Raw genomic sequence first — 21,824 nt, 5'->3', positions numbered from 1 at the left:
CCAATTTCTGGAAGATGAAAGCTTTGAAAGCTCCAAGTTCTTCAAAACCCTCTCCAAAACGTAGAGAGATTATCTCCAAAATCTCTGGCTAAAACATAATAATCTAAAAAACTAGGTAAAACAAAGTAAAATTTACTACTAAGAATAAACACTAAACTAGTATTTATTATTTTCAGAAAATGTGATCTGAAGGATCTTTCGGCGACGTTAGTCGGAATCGTCGATCCCCCCTTTGGTTGACTTCATCGCCTTTCATCAGTTGCCTTCAGTATCTTTGTGTCCTGGATCATTGGGCGATGTAGCACTGCCTCACGGAGTCGCTCAGCGATACACCGACTGCTCCTTTTCACCACCGATTTGCTCCTTTCCTTCAGGGCTCAACACACTGGAACAAAAGGCAAATATGCGATCTATTGGCGATTTCCCGAATGGGTTCGGCGATTCATAGATCTTCATTTCTTCGTTCTTTTAGCTTCTTTTGCTCCTTTTTGCTCGATAGTGTCCATGCTTTCCCTCAAACTTCAAATACCTAAAACATAAAAGTTTTCAGTAAATATCGAGATAAAAAAGCATTTGAGGACACAATTTCAATTAAAATTTAGCCCTAAATGAGTCCAATTTGTGTACTCATTAGTTGTCTAGTGACACAATGGCAAACCTAAAAAAATGAAGCTTCATTTGGTATCCTCGTCATGCCACGATGTTAACTAAAGTGCTTCTTGGGAGGCAACCCATGTTTAATGCTTTAGTTTTTAATTTTGATTAACGAGTGTTGATTTTACAGGTTGAAAGGTGAAAAGTATTTGAAATGGGTAATTTGGCGAGCAAAAGTCCATTAGGCGATTCGTCGAACAGGTTGGCGAGCCTTGACATGGAACGCCGTTGGAACACTAGGCCTTAAGGGGAACTCTGTAAAAGTCGGTGGGCTAAATGCTTTATCGGCAACTCGTCGAACAGGTTGATGAGCCCGACTTTATCCGCCATTTGAACCCCCAAAATTTGCTGAAGGTCCTTTATGACTCGGTGAGGCAAATACCATTCAGCGCATCGCTGAGTGGGTTGGTGAGCACGACTTACTCCGCCGATGTTGCCGCGTACTGAAAGGTTTTAAAGGCCTAACATTTTAAAATTTTAAAATCCTTCAATTTCGCTTATTTCAAACTCTCGTACCTTCTCACCCGAACTTTACATCTTTACTATTTCATTGTTTTTCCCGTATATTTGTGTGAAATCATGCTTGGAATTGGGGAATTTTTCCGCCTATCTTTCCGAACCCCGCACTTTAAGTTTGTGGTTGAAATCAAATGCACTAGGTAATTGTGTGTTGTTTGATGTTGGGTAATTGCTTTAATCATGTTTTATGTCTTTGATTGCTCGTATTTTGTGTAAATGTGTGCCTAAATGCTTATTATTGATCGATTCTCGTGTCTTATTTGATAAAATCGGTTCTAAATTGTTGGGTTATGGTTTATTTGTGTTGGGTCTAGTGGGGTGAAGTCTAAGTAACCCTGAGTTGTGCCAAATGAAGTAATTTTCCCAATGATGAAGCATTTGACGTCATTCTTAAGGGTAAAAGTCATCAAATGCCCATTTTTGGCCAAATTGGGGGAAGTCTGAGTACCCCGAGGGTATGGGTAGTATGGGTCTAGTGCTAATTGAATAGTGTATGTGTTTGATTTTTAATTTGGGGGATTCAAGTTTGAATTTGAAGCTTGGTGTTGAAAACAGGTACGTTGGGCCGTTTGGTGAGCTACGTCGAGCTCGCCGAGTGGTTCGGCGGTTCACCGAAGTCCCCCTTAGATCGCCTTTAATTTCAAAGTCTAGTAGAGATTATTCTGTCACTTTCAGCGAGATTCCTGAGCTTGCCGAATTCACTCGGTGACTCACTGAAAGGTCTTCTTGATCGCTCTTTCTATGCCCCTAACCCTTAAAATACACTGTACCTTATGGCGGGCTGCTTCTAGCTAGCCGATTGGTGATGAAAATTCACTGAATGGCCCAGAGTTGTTGGTCCTTGAGAATTTGCAATACAATCCTCAAATTATCACTATGCTCATTCTCACTTCTCGAATAGATCAAAAAATTATCTATGAACACAATTACGAACATGTAAAAGTATTGTCTAAACACCCTATTCATCAAGTCCATAAATGCCGCCGGGGCATTAGTCAGACCAAAGGACATCACCAAGAACTCATAATAACCATATCGGGTTCTAAAAGCCGTTTTCGGAATATCTTCCTCTTTCACCCACAACTAGTGATAACTCGACCGAAGATCAATTTTAGAGAAATAACTTGCCCCTTGGAGTTGATAAAATAAGTCATCTATTATTGCAAGATGATACTTGTTCTTGATGGTTACTTTGTTCCATCAGCGATAATGAATGCACATACGGAGTAAACCATCATTTTTCTTAACAAAAAACACCGAAGTACCCCATGGAGAGATACACGGTCAGATGAAACCCTTATCCAATAAGTCCCTTCATTGCTCTTTCAACTCCTTAAGTTCCATCAGAGCCATTCTATAAGGAGGAATAGAGATAGGCTGGGTATTGGGGAAAAGGTCAATCCCAAAGTCTATTTCCCTTTCGGGAGGAACACTAGGTAAATCATCGGGGAAAACATCCAAAAACTCTTTTACAATCGAGACCAACTCAAGAATAGGAGTTTCAGACTACATATCCCTCACCCTCACTATATGGTAGACACACCCCTTCAAGATCATTTTCCTAGCTTTTAGGTAAGAAACAAATTGACCTCTAGACATATAATTTCCCCCTTCCACATAAGGATAGGCTCATTTGGAAGCAAAAATTTTACTACTCTAGTCCTACAATCAATAGAGACGTAACATGAATGCAACCAATCCATACCCAAGATGACATCAAAATCTATCATGTCAAAATCTATCAAATTGATGAAGGAGACTCTATGTGATAAGGAAATGGGATACCTTCTATAAACCCTCTTAGCCACCACAAACTAACCAATGGGGTAGAGACAGAAAAAAGTTCTAAAAATATATCAGTAAGCGTTTCAAATCTTATACATACATAAGCAGTCACAAATGACAACGTATTCCCTGGATCAAGTAAAGCATACACATCTATATGGAAAACTTTTAACATACCAGTTACAACATCCGGTGAACTCTCTTGATCATCTATAGTTTGGAGAGCATAAAAATGGTTTTGCTTAGGAGCATTTCCACCTGAACAGCTCGAACCGGATGAGGGATAGGCTTGAGCCCTACGACGAACATCTCCATCATTCTTAGAAATCGAAGGACAATTCCTTATTTTGTGATCCATTTTTCCACACCCAAAACAAGCATTAGAACCCACTAGACTCTTCGTTTCGTGATTTCTCTCACATTAAGCACAAGTAGGCATAGAAGTCCTATTGCCATCTTCTTGAGGTTTTGGGTTAGCCATCCTCTCATTATTAGGCTTTTGAGGAGCACTTGAGGAACCTTGCCTGGAGAAGTTTTGCTAGATCTTGAATGACTCTGTCTACTAGACCTAGAATGTGAATAATAACCATCATCCACCCTTGCTCTCTTTGCCTCTTTAGATCTTTCCTTGAGCTTTTCTTCCTAAATTTGTAGGGCATGCACCATAAGGTGAGAAATATTCATGTCATGAACAAGCTTAGCGATGCGGCATTCTTTGAATACCATGTCGAGCACTCCCGACACAAACATATTCATCTTGGTCGTACGATCCACCTCAATGGAAGGAGAATACTTGGATAGTTGGGTGAACCTGAAAGACTATTCCCTTACACTGATAATTTCTTGCCTAAGGTTGATAAACTCAAATACCTTGGCCTCTCTCATCTCTAGAGGGAAGAATCTGTCAAGAAAAGCACTTTTGAACCTTTCCCATTCTATGGGACCCGCTTCCACCATCCTTTCCTCTTTCCACTGATTAAACCAAATCCAAGCAACCCCTTGGAGTTGGTAAGCGGCTAGTTCCACCTTCTTTATCAGAGTCACACCCATGATTGAAATTACCTTATAGACCTCGTCGATAAACTCCTAAGGGTCTTCCTCAACTTTGGAGCCATACATGTTGGGAAGGTTCATTCTTTTAAAATCCCTCACTCTTGCCGCTGCCGTATCCATATTTAGGTTCATGGAGACTAGCACCTCTCTGTTAGCTTATGTCGTCACAACTTGAGCCAACACTTGTAATGCAAACATAAACTCCGCATCTGTCACATTTTCATTCAATGGGTCAATCAGAGATTGAGGAGGAGCTTTAGGAGGAACCGAAGGAGGAACCTCTTGCTTAACATTGCCTTCCTCCAACCTTCTAGCATTTGCCCTTCAAGTATTCATATCCTGAAAACCATCGGGCATGGATTAGGAAAAATACTTATAGAGTTAAATTCCATGGCACGACTTAAAGAAGTGAAGAAGTAGAATTTCCTAAACATTTAATAGCCTCTCATTCATAAATGTGGCGCACTACATACTTACGAACAAGACGTGGTTTGAGACATCCTAGAACCATTTTAAACATTGTGCTCTGATACCAAGTTTTTCACGACCCGGGGGTACCCCTAGATATAACAAGGCGTATAAGACCCCGAGAGGCCTCATACAAGCCAATTATCATATCATAACATAGAGTTATAGAATTGAGAGGGAATTTAAAAAGTCTTAATACAATCAAAGTATTCGCCTCAATGCCTAACTTACAAAGGCTAATGGGTATTCGCCTCTTGCCTTACTTACTTTTTAACTACGGGTACTCACCTCCACAACCTCATCATATGAAACAGGTACTCGCCTCCACATCATTTCATAAGGAACATGAATACTCACCTCCATGTCCATTCATCTTAATAAGAATCTGGGGACTCACCTATTGTTCAATGCAAAGGAATATGTGAATCACCTCATATCCTTGCATATGTAGGTCAAGGGTAATCGTCTCTAGCCTAATAATTCATTAAGCATTTTAGTCTAGATTCATTTTAGGTGAGAAATCCTTTCAACGAAGAATCATTCATCTGAGTAAACCTTTCACATTCATTAAATCATGCTTAACAATTCATTGTAGAAAGTATCCCTTCCATACTACAACATCAACAATCAACAATTCATAGTCTAAGCTTTACTCTCAAAGCACTGGATCTCATGATCTTCATCGATGCTTTACTCTCAAGCAATTAAAATCAAATTCATCATAATTGCTTTAATCTCAAGCAATTTTAGTAATAATTCATCAATCCTATAAGGATATATCTAACCCACAAAGTTTCCCTTCATGGCATCAACCCAAATCATATCAATTATACCCTAGGTTCATAAGATAGGCATGGGTACATGTAATTTCATCCTAAATACATTCAATTCTATCAATTCAATAATAAAAAATCACAATCCACTCAATTGGATCGACATCCATCATAACCCACAACATTGAAAGAAACCTAACTACAATTAGGGAAATTATTCTTCAAATTATGGAATTCTAGGGGACTCCATGGGTGGAAGGATCCCATTGATGAAAATCCATCACAACTTAGTCACAATGCCCACAAAATCTTCAAGATTAGAAGACTTGATCTCGACCTAGCTTCAATCTCCTTCTTCTACCTTCTAGAGAGGGGATTTGGGTTTTCGTTTGTGATTTGAGAGAATGACTTAATTGAGTGAGTTTAGATATCTAGAATCCTTATATATGTGGTCTAGGTTTAGGCAAAATGACACCACATTGATCTAATAAAAACAAAAATAATTCCCTTAAACCCTCAACTTAACCGTCCCAACAGGCCAACCCACGAGACCCCGCCAACTGACCGTGGATGGACCTATAGTCTGTCTTGGTAGTGCGTGGTCTTGACAAAGACTTTGGGCCACCAACGGAACCTTAACGATAAGTCGTGGACAAATTTACGGGGTATGGGTCATAGTCGTGGTTCACTGCCTCATGCAGTCTCCATGGTGGCAATCCACTAGGCCAACCTACGAGGCGTGGGTCAAACTACAGGGCATGGTTGGCCCTCGTGGGTGACACGTGGAAATCCTAACAATTTGATAGCTTACCTCTTCACGCTATGGGGTGTTACAAAATTGATAAGAAACACTTCCTTTAATTCATGCACTATAAGAATAGAGTCAATAGAGAGAGACTCGACATCAACACCTCGAATATGAGCTAAATAAACCGAAAACCCCTGCCCTAGCAGTTTCCTAGCTTGAAAAAAAGATATGACCTTAGGTGGCTTAGGCTTGTACACCCCTTCCAACTCTAACTTTTTACCACCTGGGATCTCTAGAGTCACAGACTTAGCATTACAATGAAGCACTACATAATAAGGGGACAACCAAGTCATGCCTAAGATTATATCAGAGTCAGTCATATCCAGAATAACCAAGCCAACCCAAGTTTGAAAACCAAAAAAAAAATAGGACAAGCACGATAAACATTGGTGACAATGACAGAATCTCCAACTAGGGCAGAAATATTGATAGGGCATCAAGCACATCACATACCGCGTCAAATATGAAGGCAGACTAAACTAACACATATGACTAAGTAGATCCCAGATCAAACAAAAACAGTAGCGATCCGGTCACAAACAAGAATAATACGTGTGATCAGTGCATCAAACAACTCAACATCGGTTTTCCTTGGAAAGACATAAAACCAGGCCTTGTCATCTTGACGGGAAACCTCCTTGCCTGGCTGCACTACTCCTCTACTTGAATTACCATTTCCTCATCCTCCACGACCTCATTTATTTTCTCCTCGCCCACCTTGTGGTCATCCTCTACCTTTACTACAGCTACTTGCTTGTACCACTTCTTTGGTCTATTACTGCACAGAGTAAGATATGTACGGATGGGGACAATCTCTCCTCATATGCCCAGGTTCTCCATAATTGTAACAATTGCGGTAAATATATGTCCTACTGCCAGATGAAGGTACGAATCTCTTACTATCCTGAATAGAATTTTGTTGTGCAGTACTCGGGTAACCACTTGTAGAAGTGGGCAGGGCTGACGGAATTGGCTGGGCTGCAATCTAAGCCTACCTAAACTTTTGCATTAGCAACCATGAAAGTTACATGTGCTCTTGGGCTTCTAAGCCAAAGTCGTGGCCTTCCCATCACGTCGAACTTCTTCCATTTACTTCTCAAAGTCCGTCACCTCATTAAAACTTTTACCTATAGAGGTCATATGACTAGACAATACCTGCAACTCGGGGTACAATACCTTGACGAATAGACCAATCCTCTCCTCCTCTATAGTCACCAACTGGGTAGCATATCTGGACAAGGCATTGAACTTCGCCTCATATGCACCTACAGTCATAAAACCCTGCTCCAAGGCCATGAACTCATCTTTCTTGCAATCCCTCAAAGTCCAGGGCACATACTTCTCCAAGAACAGAGCATGGAACTCCGTCCAAGTTAGTGGAGGCAAGAATGAGGATCTACATTCCAAATAGGCCCTCCACCACTGCTTAACCTCACTTTGAAGCTGGAAGATCATGAGCTTTACTCCAAGTGGATGTACAAGGACTAACTTGTGAAGCCTCTCATAGCAATCCAAAATTAACTCATAGGCATCCTCACACTCAAAACCATAGAACACAAACGACTTTATCTTCAAAAAGTTAGTCAACATGTCATGCTCAGTGCCAGTCATCATAGGACCCAAAAGGGGATAGAAGAAGGCATCAGTGCCTAATGCTCCATCCACCCTGGGAATAGCAGTAGCATAGGGAAATTTATCAAAGGTTGAGTAGATTGCACTGTGAGAAGGACTCCAGGGCTGACCAACCCTATTCGGAAAAGTCATGATCTTCTGAGCTAACACTAGGTCTAAGGGAGGAATGCCTATATTCCTAGATTGTACATCCTCCTCTATTCCAACATCATCCTCATCTTCAATCTTCACATTCTTTTCTACCTCTTCTTGGGTGCAGGAGGATCCTCCTCCCTAGGAACATTCTCAGTTGGGGTTCCACCCTGGCGGGTTCCCCTCTTCCTCGGCCTCTACCCCTTTCTCTTCCCCTACCCCTGCGTCGACCACGACCTCCTACTGTGGACTCCTCTTCTGGCTCACTAATGGGAGATACGGGCCTGACGCCGTTGTATTGCGTGTTAACCATGGATAAAAGAGTGAAAGAGATTAGATACCAATTTGGATAACCAGATACCAATTGGAATCAAGTCATAGTACGAGAGGAGAAGAAGACAGAGAGATTTCCTAAAGTCCTGTAGCCTCTCGAAGAAAAATATAGATGTTTCTATTCTGTTCTATAAGACTCTACTAGAATCATTTTGGTACAATGAGATCAAAGAACCTAGGTCTCTGATTCAAACCATTTCACGACCAGACCATCTTGATTGACTCAAACACCAAACCTCCGATGAGAGAACCACTACAACAACCCAACTAAGCAATTTTCAGAAACTACACCATATAAAGATTATAATTAGGTTTAAATGACTAAATAAATACAGAATTTCCCTTAACTCTGAAGATCTAGCAAACAACTTTCGCGGAAATTGAACCTCTAGAATTGAAAGTCATTATACTAAAACTCTACTAATCAACATTTCTAAGGAAATGGGGTGCGACCCCAAAAACTAAACATAAGTTAAGTGTTTTAACATCTAGTCTGAGTCTGAAAAGAATGGACTAAAACAAGTGAAGGACACATGGTAGCCTCAAAGATCTAGCTCACCCTCGAAACCGGTTTGGTAAATGGTCTCCTAGTTGAGATCTGTCACTAGCCACCTGAAGATGCCCTGTACTGAACAAAGAAAGAGCAAGATCAGTATCAGTACACGAAAGCAAGGTGTACTGATAGGATCACGCGGCTACTCCAGTAGTATAATACAAGCGTGTCATTACAACACCGTAAACACACATGTACAAAATGCATAATTTAATCATCATTTAAGGAGCAACATACAGTTACCCAATAACCATCACAAGTAATTATAAATGTAACAATCACAAGTGGTTTTCTCATGGAAGCAACATCCAAACAGTTAGTGTGTTAGAACGTGGCACCTAATCCAATATACATTTGTCGGAACATGACACTTGGTCCAATTTATGTAGCAGAACGTGACACCCGATCAAATATATAAGTCAGAACATGAAACTCGGCCCAGATAACATAACCCCAGTCACAATCAGACCACATTGAACAGTGCACATAGATACACAGTCGAGCAACAGGTTCATGGCATGTAATTTTTCACACATAATCATTTCATTTGATTCGGGTCGTGTTTCCCTATTCACACACATGCATCCATACAATGAAGAAATTAGCAGGCATAAATCACACAACAGGAAGTTGAACCACCACCTACCTTGAAACTAAGCCTAAATATTCCTAAGACACTTGAGCCTTCTCTTTCAAAACTCTTTCAGCTTGTTCTTGGTATAAAATAAGTAATTAGTACAAGGATCAATAAACAAGGCCTAATTTACCCGGATTATATCAAAATATCAACCCAAGGCCAAACCCATGATCCTAATGTTAAGATAGGGCTTTCCTATCATTAACTTCATGCCAAAACCCTTCCCCAACGACAATTTACAAGGATTCTAAGTTCTAAGAATGGAAATACAGAGTAGGAGAGTAATTAACTTACCTTTAGCACAATAATTCGTGGGTATCTGATAAGAAATGGCCCTGGATCATCCCTTAGCTATTTAGAATGATGTTTTGTAGAGAATAATGATTTTGGGGTTTTTCCCTGATTTAAGTATTGACTGGCCGGCCCCAACGGAACCCATCCCGCAAAAGTGGCCTCACCCTGGCGCGATTAATCCTGCCCTTATGGCTTCCACCAAGATAGAAACTCAGAATTTGAGTTCCAAGCTCCATTTCACAACACACCTTCAAACTTGGATGTTCTAAAACAGCCCTTTCACGTCAAGATCAGTTACGGGAGTTCTACTCGCCAGAATTCAATTTTGTAAAGTCGTACATGCTCCTTAACGTTTTGGCTATCCATTCATGTGTTCAAACTCCTAATTAAATCAATCATCTATTACCGAATTTCCCTAGACCTCACCTGACTCAGATTTCGTTCAAGTTTTACCTAGGCAAGAAATTTCCAAGTTACTACTCAAAAGTTTCTTGGCCGAAATTCCTTTCCCATTGGCTTTTCTATAATGATGGGAACGGTTTGTTACAGTTGTGGTGAGTTGAGTGGGAGTAATGGGTAGTGACGTGTAGGTGGGTTGGGGGTAGTGGCATAGCTTAGGAAAGTAGGGGTAGTGTAAGATATTTTTAAAAAAAAAAATATGTAAAATGTATAATATAATTAAAAAATATTAATTAACTATTTTATATTAATAAAAGAAAAGTTAAACAACTAATCTAAAAATATAATTAATAAACAGTATCTTATTTATTAAAGATAAAATTAAAAGAAAAATTCTTTTTTTAAGTTTTTATTTCTTTTGAATAAATTGAAAATAAAGCTTACCTAAAAATATGATTCTATTTTTGTTCTTTTCAAATCTGTTATGACCCTCCATGTCATATTTGTGTTAATGCCTTCTTTCCGTCGTTAGAGCGTTGGTGTAGCGACCACAGGGCTTTTATGACTTGCAAGCACTGACTGTTCGACTGTCTTGTCTTTCGTTTGGCTTTTATGCCCATTTTACTATTTTGGATCTTTTGAAACTTGAAAAGTTGATTTCAGTAAGAGGTGGCATTTTCAGCCCATATAAGTGAAATGGAACCATTTTCAATTAAATGGATCACTCATATTTTCTTAAATGAGTAAATATGGACTTCAACGTATTTAAGTTCATACAAATATGGACAAAATGGGTCACCATAGGAATCCATTTATACCCATATATCACTCTTTTATAATAAAAATCCCTAATTGCACTATTTAATTTTTAAAATAAAATATAAAAAAATTGAGGTGTGGGTGGGCCAAAATTTTTTTTTTGGGAATTCTTTTAAAAACTTTTTTGTGTGTGGGCGGGAGGTGTCCTAGGGTGAAGGGAGGGGTAGGGTTGGAAAAACAAAAAAAAAATTAAAAATATATTTAAAATTATTAATTTTTCAAAAAAAAAAGTTTATTTAAAAATATTTTGGGGGTGGGGGTGGACGTGTAGAAGTTATATTTTTATCAAAAGAAGTCCATTTACAAAAAAAAGAGTTTTGTTTTAAAAAATAATAATTTGGGGGCGGGGGCGGGGGCAGGTTGGGGTGGTGGAGGGGTAGGGGTTGAAAAAAATTCAATATTTTTTTAAAAAAAAGTCGTTTTGAATTTTTTTGGGGGTTTGAGGGGGGAGCTGGTCAAGGGAGGGGTACAGAGGTGGGGTAGGGTTGGTAAAAAAGAATTAAAAATTAGGGGTAGGTGCAGGTAGGGGTGGCGGGGTTGGGTGTGAGGAGGTAGGGGAACATTTCTTTCCAAAAATAAAGTCTTTTTAAATTTCTTTTTGGCAGAGGAGGGAGGTGGTGGTGGGGGTGGGGCGTACATGCTTGGGGTGGTAAGTATAGGGTGGGATGGTTGGGGTTGAGATATTAACAACTTACCTTTTATTTAATATTTTTTTCCTTTAGGAGATTAAAGTGGGTTACAACCATTTTACCCAAACCTTTTTTTACCAAATCCATATTTACCCATATTTTATATGGGTGGATTTGTATCCAATCCATTTTTACTCAATTCATATCCAATCCATCCAAATCCAATCCAATCCACCCATTTTCCAACATTAATTCCAGGCCTAACTTCAAGTAAACGACCTGATATGGGAATTATCATGGTTGCATCAGCTCCAGAGCGGCCAAATTAGACTAGTGAAATGGTTGGCACAATTCCCGAGGCTTTTCAGTGTGAATTTGGGGCCATTTGGTGCTTTATCCTTTGAATTTTAGCTTAAGTTTGAGTTTGGTCAACATTCTTGGTAAACACTCTCGTTTGAGAATTCTGTCAGGATGGTAAGTTTCAAAATGTTGAGTTTGGTCTAGAACGACCCTTCGTGCATTTCCCGGGGCTTCCAATTTTTTTTAGGCCCATTGTAAAAATTGGCCAAAAATGGCATTAGGATATGGGACCCACTTTTTGTCAAATTGACGTCGTATGAAATTCGGACTGCACCACTAGTTTGGAAAGTTGAATTAAGAGGGGTAGCATATCTGGTTTATTTTCGTCAGGTCCCGAACAACTTTCGAGGGTCTGTTTAGAGTCTTTTAAAAAATAAATAACAAAGTCTAGTGTTGCTAATGTAGACCTTTAGTGTCACGCCCCGAGCTACCCTCGAGATGCGGACACGGGACCTAGGACCACAAGTAATCCCAAGCTAACCCTGCTTGCATGATCATGAGCATACTAAAGATAATAAATTGGTGCGGAAGCTAAATCATAAATAAACTGAAGAGATGGGGAATACCTTTATACTATAACTGAGATATATGAAAGCTGATCAGTTTAATACAAAGAAGTTATTAACTAAATACTAAAGCTGAATCTAACTATGTCTGAAATAAGCCTCTAAACTGACTAGAAATGTTGGGACATGCCCCAACTAGATCTAGCAAAACTAACACTAAAGACTAAAAGCGATAAAGATAAACATGTCACTAGTCCTCGAAGAATGAGGACTCACCACTGATGTTGCTGAATTGGAGATCGAGAACCGATCTAAGTGTGATCTGGATACTGAGAACCTGAACCTACATAACAAGAAGATGTAGCGCACGTATGCGTCAGTACTTGAAGGGTACTGAGCATGCAGGATAGAGTAAAGTTGAAATAACATATAACTGAACAAAGCAATAAAGCAATGAAATCATCTGAATATGATATACATACTGAAATACTGAATACTGAGCTAACTAATGCAATGACCAAATTTATAACATGCTGAGACTGAATACTGACTGTACTGAAATATGGTCAATGCAGAAGAGTTTGACTGAACTATGGGAGCTACTAATAACCGACATAAAACCACATGAGTTAAATGTGGAGTCCGATGTATACGCCCAATCAAGAGGACCCAATATACCCTGCCAGAGTTATAGAGGTATGCTGGCATGATCACTAAACTGATGTTGCCCACAGAGGGGACCTACACCTACGTGGCTCGTAGTTCTGGGACTATATGGGTACGCTGAACCCTAGTCCAACTCAGTATTATGCTACTCCCAATGAATTAAGTGGTTAACTAGTTATGACTGAAGTTCTGTAAAATACTGGATAGCTCAAAACTGAACATGCAAACTGAGAATGCAACAATTAATCAAATAATGATGCATTAGTAACTGAGGCATGTATTATTGAATAACTGAGATATCTGACCTAGCATGTGTAATTCAAGAACTAAAGGAATACATAGCTAGGGTTCTAAAATTTATGCGAGAAACGATGTAATAACATGATAATCTGATTGGGAACATCTAAATAACTAATTGATGATGATCTATTGAAATTCTAGAAACCTTGGGTCTATTCATAATAAGAGAATCAAGAAACTGACTGAATTCTAGGGACCTAATGGGTGAAAGGAACCCACCAGTGAAATCTCACATACCTGGTGACGAATTCCACGGAGAAATCTTTCAATTTCGGGACTGGAACTCAAGAATACTTGTAGCGTTCTTGAACTAGGGTTCTTGACCTTTTTCTCCTCTCTTGCTTCTAATTTTCTAAGCTTTGATTAATGATTTTGACTAAGGTAAGTTCTAGTTATGTTTCGAGGCTTAAACTGACTAAAACCTCATGATTTAGGGTCTAAACGACGTATCTTAGGGGTTAAACGAAATAGGAAAAGACCAAAAGACCCCTTACTTAATTGCTGTCGGAGTGACTGACGGATTAGACCTACGGTCCATCAATCAATCGACGGTCCGTCGATTGGGTCCATAGGTCGAGCCTTGCCCGACAGGGTTTCACTAAAACAAGCATAACTTTTTACTCGGATGTCGGAATTTAGCAAACTCACTGGCGTTGGAAATATAATTCAATTATATATCATATCATAGGTCATGGGAAACCTAATTCATTTTTTGTGCTAAGATTTATGACCATCTAAAGTTGACCCATCAATAATTTTTAGCTAACTGACTGCTAACCCTCATCTACGGTCAGACCTACGGACCGTGGATCGAATGACGGTTCGTGCTGGTCGACTGTAGTTTGTGTCAGAGGCTGGGTAAAGGAGGTCTCGATCCACATACACAGACCACGGACCGTGGGTCTGTCCGTGAGTTGGGACTTAGCCAATTTTTCTGAGCTTGGATAGGGAGGAGTTCCAGTGGTGAACCATGGACCACCAGCACGGGCCGTGGTCTGACCTACGGTCTGTGGATGGCAACCGTGGGTTGCACCTGCAACTTCTCAAAATCTGCATTTTTGGTCTGTTTCGGATACGGGTGTTACATTTAGCGACCATAATTTAGTCTTTTGGTGAGCAAATTTAGCTTTACCCCACTAGAACTGCTGTTATTTATATAGCCAAAAATCAGATTCAGCCTCATTTTTAAAGTTCAATGTCTCGTGTTCTAGAGCTTCTTTTTGTGTGATTCAACGTCTGCGTATTCGGTGGTGCGTTGGCTATGTGGAGGGCTCTTCGGAGCGTGTCTGAAAGCCTCCGTTTGTGGTGTATCTGCGTTGTAAGTGTCTGCCCCAAGTCTCTTTTTGTGTAAATTTATGCATTTTAGTTTGTTGTTGCATGGAGCTGTTTTGAGCCCCAAGAAATGATCCGTTTGGAAGATAAGCTTGGGGGAGGGTTTAGGACATCTTCACAGAGTCAATTCCAGAGCAAGTCCCACATCTATCAATTTTTACTCAGAAATTGGACTATCTCCAATTTTGATGATTTTAGTGTGTAAACGACTTTGCTGATGCTATGATTCTATTTTTGATAGCGTGGTAGCAATCTAAGGCCATTCGGAAGAGAAAAGCTCTAGGAGAGTGATTCCGATGTCAATACGAATGGATTAGGTCCTTGTAGCCCGGCATAACACACTTGGGTTGTTGGATATAAGTTACTTGAGGTCCTCTTTCAACTTGACAGTGTTGTACACTCTATCTTATTAGGGAAGGTTCCCCGTAAGTGTTAGATGACACACTTGGTTGGCTTAGGTTGGGCCCGTGGAGTGTTAGCCTTTTGGGCAATTGAATTAGGACTTTTGGAAGGGATTGATAAACCCCTGTGCGGCACTCGCCTGGCTGGGTAATGCCCCGAAGTTGGTGGCGGTCTAGGTGGCTTGAAGTGGAAGTTTGACTTGTTCATTGGGTTTGAGTTATTGGTTATATAGGTTTTGAGTTAGGTTTTCTTTGGGATCCATAGTTGTGGCTTTTCTGTACCTATCGGTCCTATTGGAGTCTGTTCGGGTTCTTGTTTGTTTGTGAATTAGTGTACCTAGTGGGTCTTATGGAGGGCCTAGTTTGGCTTAGGTTAAATATTCTTAGTCTTACTGTCTAAATGTTCCATTCTTATTTCTATTGACCTCTGTTTGTGTCTAATTCTATCTTTTCCGACTGTTTTTACCTTTCTTGCTCAGCCAACCTATGATGCCTATTGGGTACCTATTATTTTGTAACTAATACTACACTCTGCATTTATTTTTGTGAAACAGGTTCGAGCACAAACTATCAGCGTTGAGGTCGAGCCTGCAATAGTCTGTTTTGAAGACGACGGTGAGCTCATGGCGTTCTTAGATTTCATGTCTCCATTCCGTATTTACAATTTGACTTGCCTTTTACTTTTTGAGGCAGTCTTGATTTTGTGGTCCACTTTTGGTAGTTGTACTCTTTCAGATGTTCTGTACATATGACTTCTAGGTTCTAGGAGGTATCCTTTATATATATAGTTTTTGGTTTGACTGCGCCTTCCTCTTATGTATTCTATTTATTTATGCTTCGCTTAGTTGAAGATACTTCCCCCCTCAGTCCCATTACTCTTACATTTTGGGATAGGGTTTGGCTTGCCTACTGGGGGTTGGTAGGCTCCAGCATGGCTCGAAAAATAGGGTTGTTAAAAAGTTTGTATCAAGCCCCAGGTTCGTCGATCTCACTTGTACAGAGCTAATATCTAGTAGAGTATTAATAATTGGCGCAGAGACGTTCGTGACTTATCTTTGGGAGGCTACATGATGTCCTTAGGGTGTTTTCCTATTTTGTATATTTTTTGTGTGTAGTTGTCCAATTAGTTTAATTGAATCTTACTTGTTTCATTGTATCACAGGATGTTTGGCACGAGCAATACAGGTCAAACCCGAGGTCAAGGTCGGGCTGCAGCAGCAACTCGAGAGAGAGGGAGGACTTTAGTGTCGTAGGCGAAACCTTAGTTAGATTAAATTGCTGCCCTGCCAGTGGGGCCGGGACCCGCCCAGCCACCACCCGCACCAGCTTCCGCCCTTGATCTTCAGGCTATGCTTACGTAGACTCTAGCGTTTCTTGGGGCAATCAGAAGCAGCAACAGCCCCAACACTAGTTCTAGAGCCGACTCCAATACCGCAGGGTCAACCTGCAGTAGTGGCCTAGAGGTTCAGTATCCGCCAACACTGCCCACCGTTCAGCCAAATATTTTAGACGGAGTTATGCCACTGAGGGAGGAGAAGATGTTTGATGAGTCCACAAATTGGACTCATTTAGGGCTACGATTTAATAGGTTTAGTGTCCTCAAATGGATATTTTGTCTCAAGAACTGATAAAATACCTTGAGTTTCAAGTATTTAGACTTGGAGACAAAGGCATGGATACAATTGAGCAAAAAGGAACAAAAGAAGCTGAAAGAACGGAGAAATAAAGATATGCGGATTGCCGAAGACATTCAGCATGTCGCCAAATGATCTCACCTCGCCTTTTGTTCTAGTGTTTTGAACCCTGAATGAAAAGATCAAGTCGACGATAAAAAGGAGCAGTCGGCGTGTCGCTGAGAAGTTCTACGATTCAGTACTAGGTCACCTAATGTTCCAAAACACGACAATGCTGAAGGCTAACGCAAGACGGCGATGAACTACACCAAAAGGCAAATTGCCGAGTTGATCAGTCATTTTGAATAATGTCGCCAAGTGATCCGCTACAGCACAAATCTTTAAAAACTATATGTACTCGTTTAATATCAGATTTATAATATAGAATTTTTAACACAAACTTTTTGAGTTCTAAGTTTGGAGAGGGTTTTGAAGAACTTGAAGATTCAAAGGGTTTCAATTCCAAGATTTTGGACTTGGGTCTTGTGGATTCTTCATTCATTGCTTGTTTTGAGACTTAATTCTTCATACCCATTTGAATGCAAACTCATTTTGGTATAAATTTCTATCTCTTTTACATGTCTAGCTAAAACCCCAATTCTTGGGGTGTGATTTTATGAATATGGGTTAGATTATCTATTGGGTTTTGCTTGTTTATGGTTTATTTATTGTGTAAATGTGATTTCGTTTAGTAGTTGTGGTGGAACTTAATGAAATTGAAGTTGAAAATATGATTTCACCTTTGTCTTTTCACTTGTTCGAGAGAGAGGTCGTAAAACTAAGAATACTAAATTGATGGCCGATGGGATTGGGTCGACATGAGGTTTTGCTCGAGAGAGTGAACCCTAGTCTCGTTCCAACACACTCAGCTCGAGAGAGTGAGTGGGCTAAGGCGGAGGTTGTTCTTCATGTGGAAAGAGGGTGTTCGAGAGATACCCACTTGAAACGGGGTAAGTTGCTAGAGAGAGAGCTTATCCCCTTTAAAGTCTAGCCTAGTCACAATTATTCTATAAATTCTCTATCAAAAGCATGTACCCAATAATTTTATCCCGTATTCCTATCACATCCCAAGAATCATGTCTCCTTGATTAGTACTCTTTACATTTTTTGTTGTTTTTGCTTACTTGTCACAAACTCCTATTGATAATTGACGCTTGCGTGACCCCTTAGATTTAACATGTTTACATTCGATAATGTATTTAGCTATGACTAATTAGAACTTAAATTTATATTTCTATTAATTCTCAAGCCCATTCCCTTGGGACTGGACCCCAACCCTTGGTTGGGTTACTTTACTATTGTACGATCATAGACATTTCCATTGGAAGTTGTGTCTTGGTTGTGCAAACATCAATGCTCGGGGTGTTTTTGAGAGTGTCGCCGCTGAGGTTTTTCTAAGGCAGTTGGTGAGGATGCCCAGGAGTTCCTTAATACTTGTCGGGAGAGACTATGGACTTTGAGGTTGGTGGAGTCGAGAGGATCTGACATTATAGCTTATCAGTTAGATGGGTCGGTCGGTAGTGGTGGCGCTCTTTCATAAACACCAGACAAGTTGGGTCCCTGCCAGTGATTTGGAAATAGTTTTTTGAGGCTTTTCTGGCTATATTTATCCCATGAAGTGTCAAAGATTGGCTCCGTAATAAGTTTTCGAGGTTGGAGTAGGGCTCCAAGATGGTATCTGTGTATGAGCCAAATTTCATGGGTTATCCCATCATGCCACCATGATATTGCACATAGAGGAGGAGAGAGTCAGATGCTTCGTTAGACGGTTGAGGTTGCAGCTATGTATTGAGTCGCAATCTATGGTTTCAGCGGGCCACTCTTTTGTAGATGCAGTAAACCATGCCTGCACACTTGAGTAGCTCCATCGCGAGGACCACGTGGGCAGCGACAAGAGGGCAACGTAGGATGACAGCTTAAGTGGGGCCCATTTTAGGCCTAAGGATACTTGAAACATGGTTCATCAGAGGTTCCAGTCGAGTTAGCCTAGTCGCCCATTTTAGGCATCATTGTAATTATCATAGGGTGACCAGCACCGTTAAGGTGGTTATAATGATGGTCTGAGTCACGATCGAGGTGGATTTTAAATAGGTTTATCAGGTCAGGGTAGCCGGCCTCTAGTAGCGGGAAGATCATCACAGGGTTGCTTCACTTTTGGGGAGCTTGATCATTGGTATAAGGAGTGCCTTAGCTCTATATCAGCCTTACCAGCTAATGATGAAGCAAAATCGGTAGAACTAGTAGCCCCTCCATCTACAGGAGGAGGTCAGCATCAGGGAGTATGAGAAAGTCTCGGGGGAGGCAACCTAGGTGGTAGAGTGGATGCACGTGGTAGAGAAGCCCATGGAAATTTCTAGGAGCTCTAACTAGGTGGTAGAGTGGATGCACGTGGTAGAGAAGACGGGTACAATGCAGCTATGTATTGATTACAGGCAGTTAAATAAGGTGACGATGCAGAACCGCTATCCTATGGCTTGTACTGATGATCTATTCGACCAGCTTTAGGGAGCCACAGTGTTATCTAAGATTAACGTGAGATCCGACTACCATCAGTTGAGGATTAGAGCAGTGGACATCCCTAAGACAACATTTAGGACTTGTTATACCCATTTTGAGTTCCTGGTGATGTCTTTTTGGTTGACTAATGCCCCTACAACATTCATGGATTTTATGACTCGTGTATTCAGGCCTTATTTGAACTTCTTCATCATCGTCTTCATTGATGCCATTTTGATTTCCTGGTGATGTCTTTTTGGTTGACTAATGCCCCTACAACATTCATGGAATCTATGACTCGTGTATTCAGGCCTTATTTGAACTCCTTCATCATCGTCTTCATTGATGATATCTTGGTATAATCGCGGAGCTATAGTGAGCATCAACAACATTTGAAAATAGTACTCCCGACTTTGAGAAATCATCGGTTTTATGCCATGTTCTCAATGCGTGAGTTTTTTCTTGAGTCCATAGCATTATTGGGGCACGTGGTGTCCAAGGATGGCATTATGGTGGATTCGGTGAAGATTAAGGATATTCATGGTTGGGCCAGGCCCACTTCATTGATAGAGATTTAAAACTTCGCGGATTGGAAGGATAATACATGTGTTATGTCAAGGGTTTCTCTACTATAGCAGCGCTATTGATTGGATTAACTAGCCTGGATGTTCCCTTTGTGTGGTCGGAGGAGTGCGAGAGGAGCTTTTTGACGATTAAGGAGTTACTTACCACCGCTCCTATATTGACTGTTCTAGTTGAGGGTGATGGCTTCACGGTGTTTTTGCTTATCTGGTGATGCAGCAGAGTTGGGTTATTGCTTATGCGTCCAAGCAGCTTAAGATCCATGAGCACACCTTCCCCACTCATGACTTGAAGGTGGCAGCAGTAGTTTTCACGCTTAAGATCCGGAGACATTACGTATATGGAGTTCATTGCGAGATCTACACTAATCACTTGAACCTTCAGTAATATGACCAAAAGAGATCTTAATTTGAGGCAGTGGCGTTGTATTGAGCTCTCGAAGGACTATGACCTCTCTATTCTTTACCATCCCAGCAAGGCAAATGTAGTAGCGGACGCCTTGAGCTGGAAGGTGGGGAGTATTGATAGTCTAGCCTTCATTTATGTTTCAGAGCGACCTTTAGCTTTTGACATGAAGTCCTTAGCCATCCAAATGATCAGGATTGATGTTTAAGATTCCAGTCGGGTGTTAGGAGGGATATCTCAGACTACGTGTTCCATTGCTTGTGTTTCCAGTAAGTGAATACCTAGGATTTGAGGCCTGGTGATGAGTTGTAGAGATTACCCATTCATGAGTGGAAGTGGAAGCGCATCACCATGGATTTCCTAGTGGGTTTTCTTCGGACCTCTAGAGGTGTTAACAACATTTGGGTTATCGTAGATCGATTGACCAAGTCGACACACTTCCTTCCAGTGCACACTTCCTTTAGTCATTGATGAGTCCACAAATTTGACTCATTTAGGGCTATATTTTGATAGAGTGAGCAAATCATGTGGAGGCGAAGTTCAAAACCTTGTATAATGAGGAGGTAAATTTTCTAGCCAACCAAGGAGGTGGTTATCGTTCAAACTACCCAAGGCAGGATGGTAACCAAGGTTAGGCTAGAGAGGATGGCTGGAAGGATCGCGACAGAGAACAGAGGGACTAAAATCCTAACTGGAATGATGGGGAGAAGGATAGGTATGTACCTCCCCATGAGTGCCAAATGCCGAAGGATTCGGAAGGTGGTAGGTCTGAGGATATGCTCTCTCGTATCCTCAAAAAAGTTGAAGAATTAGACAAATTTTTTAAAGAAATGAAAGAAGATGTGTCCACCCTTAGCCAGACCGTCACCTCCCATTCAGTGTCGATAAAGCAGTTGGAGACCCAAATGGGTCATATATCATCTCATCTCAATCCGAGACAGTAGGGGGGTTTACCCAGTGAAACTATGGCTAACCCCAAGAATGAGGTTTGATGGTGGACTTCCATCGTGCCGCAACGTTAACTAAGGCGATGTTTGGGAGGTAACCCAAAATCCTTTTATTGCTTTTATTTGTGTTTTGGTAAAATACCGGTGTGTTGGTTGTAAAGGTTGAAGTGTGGAAAGTGTTCGAAAAAGTGCAGGGTGGCGAGCAATAGGTCCAGTCGGCGAGTCGCTGAAGAGGTCTCCAAAACTGACCTAATCCACCGTTCGACTCAAGACATCTTCAAATTAGAGTCTGTAAAACTCGGCGATCCTAGAAAATTTTTGGTGAATCGTCGACCATGTTAGTGATCTCGATGGAGACCGTCGTTGGCCCCCTACACTCACTAGAGATTCTGTAATTTTCGACGAGGTGAACGAACACTTAGTGGATCGCTGAGAGGTTAGGCGAGCTCGACTAATGTCGCCGAATGGGCAAAAACTAGACTGTTTTGCAGGCCAAAGGTTTAAAAATTCTAACTCATTCACTTTCCATCACTTCTTATCTTCCCAAACTCACACCCGCACAATAGTACCTATATTTTCACATTTCTAGAGTATTGTTAGTGCTAATTTATGCTTGGGATTGGATTGCATTGCCACCTAGCATCTTAATCGGCATCTAAGGTTGGTTT

This window comes from Solanum verrucosum, unplaced genomic scaffold, assembly GCF_900185275.1.
Source record: "Solanum verrucosum unplaced genomic scaffold, falcon-dt-bn FXZP01000037.1, whole genome shotgun sequence".
Lineage (NCBI taxonomy): Eukaryota > Viridiplantae > Streptophyta > Magnoliopsida > Solanales > Solanaceae > Solanum > Solanum verrucosum.
This window is presented reverse-complemented; position numbering follows the sequence as displayed.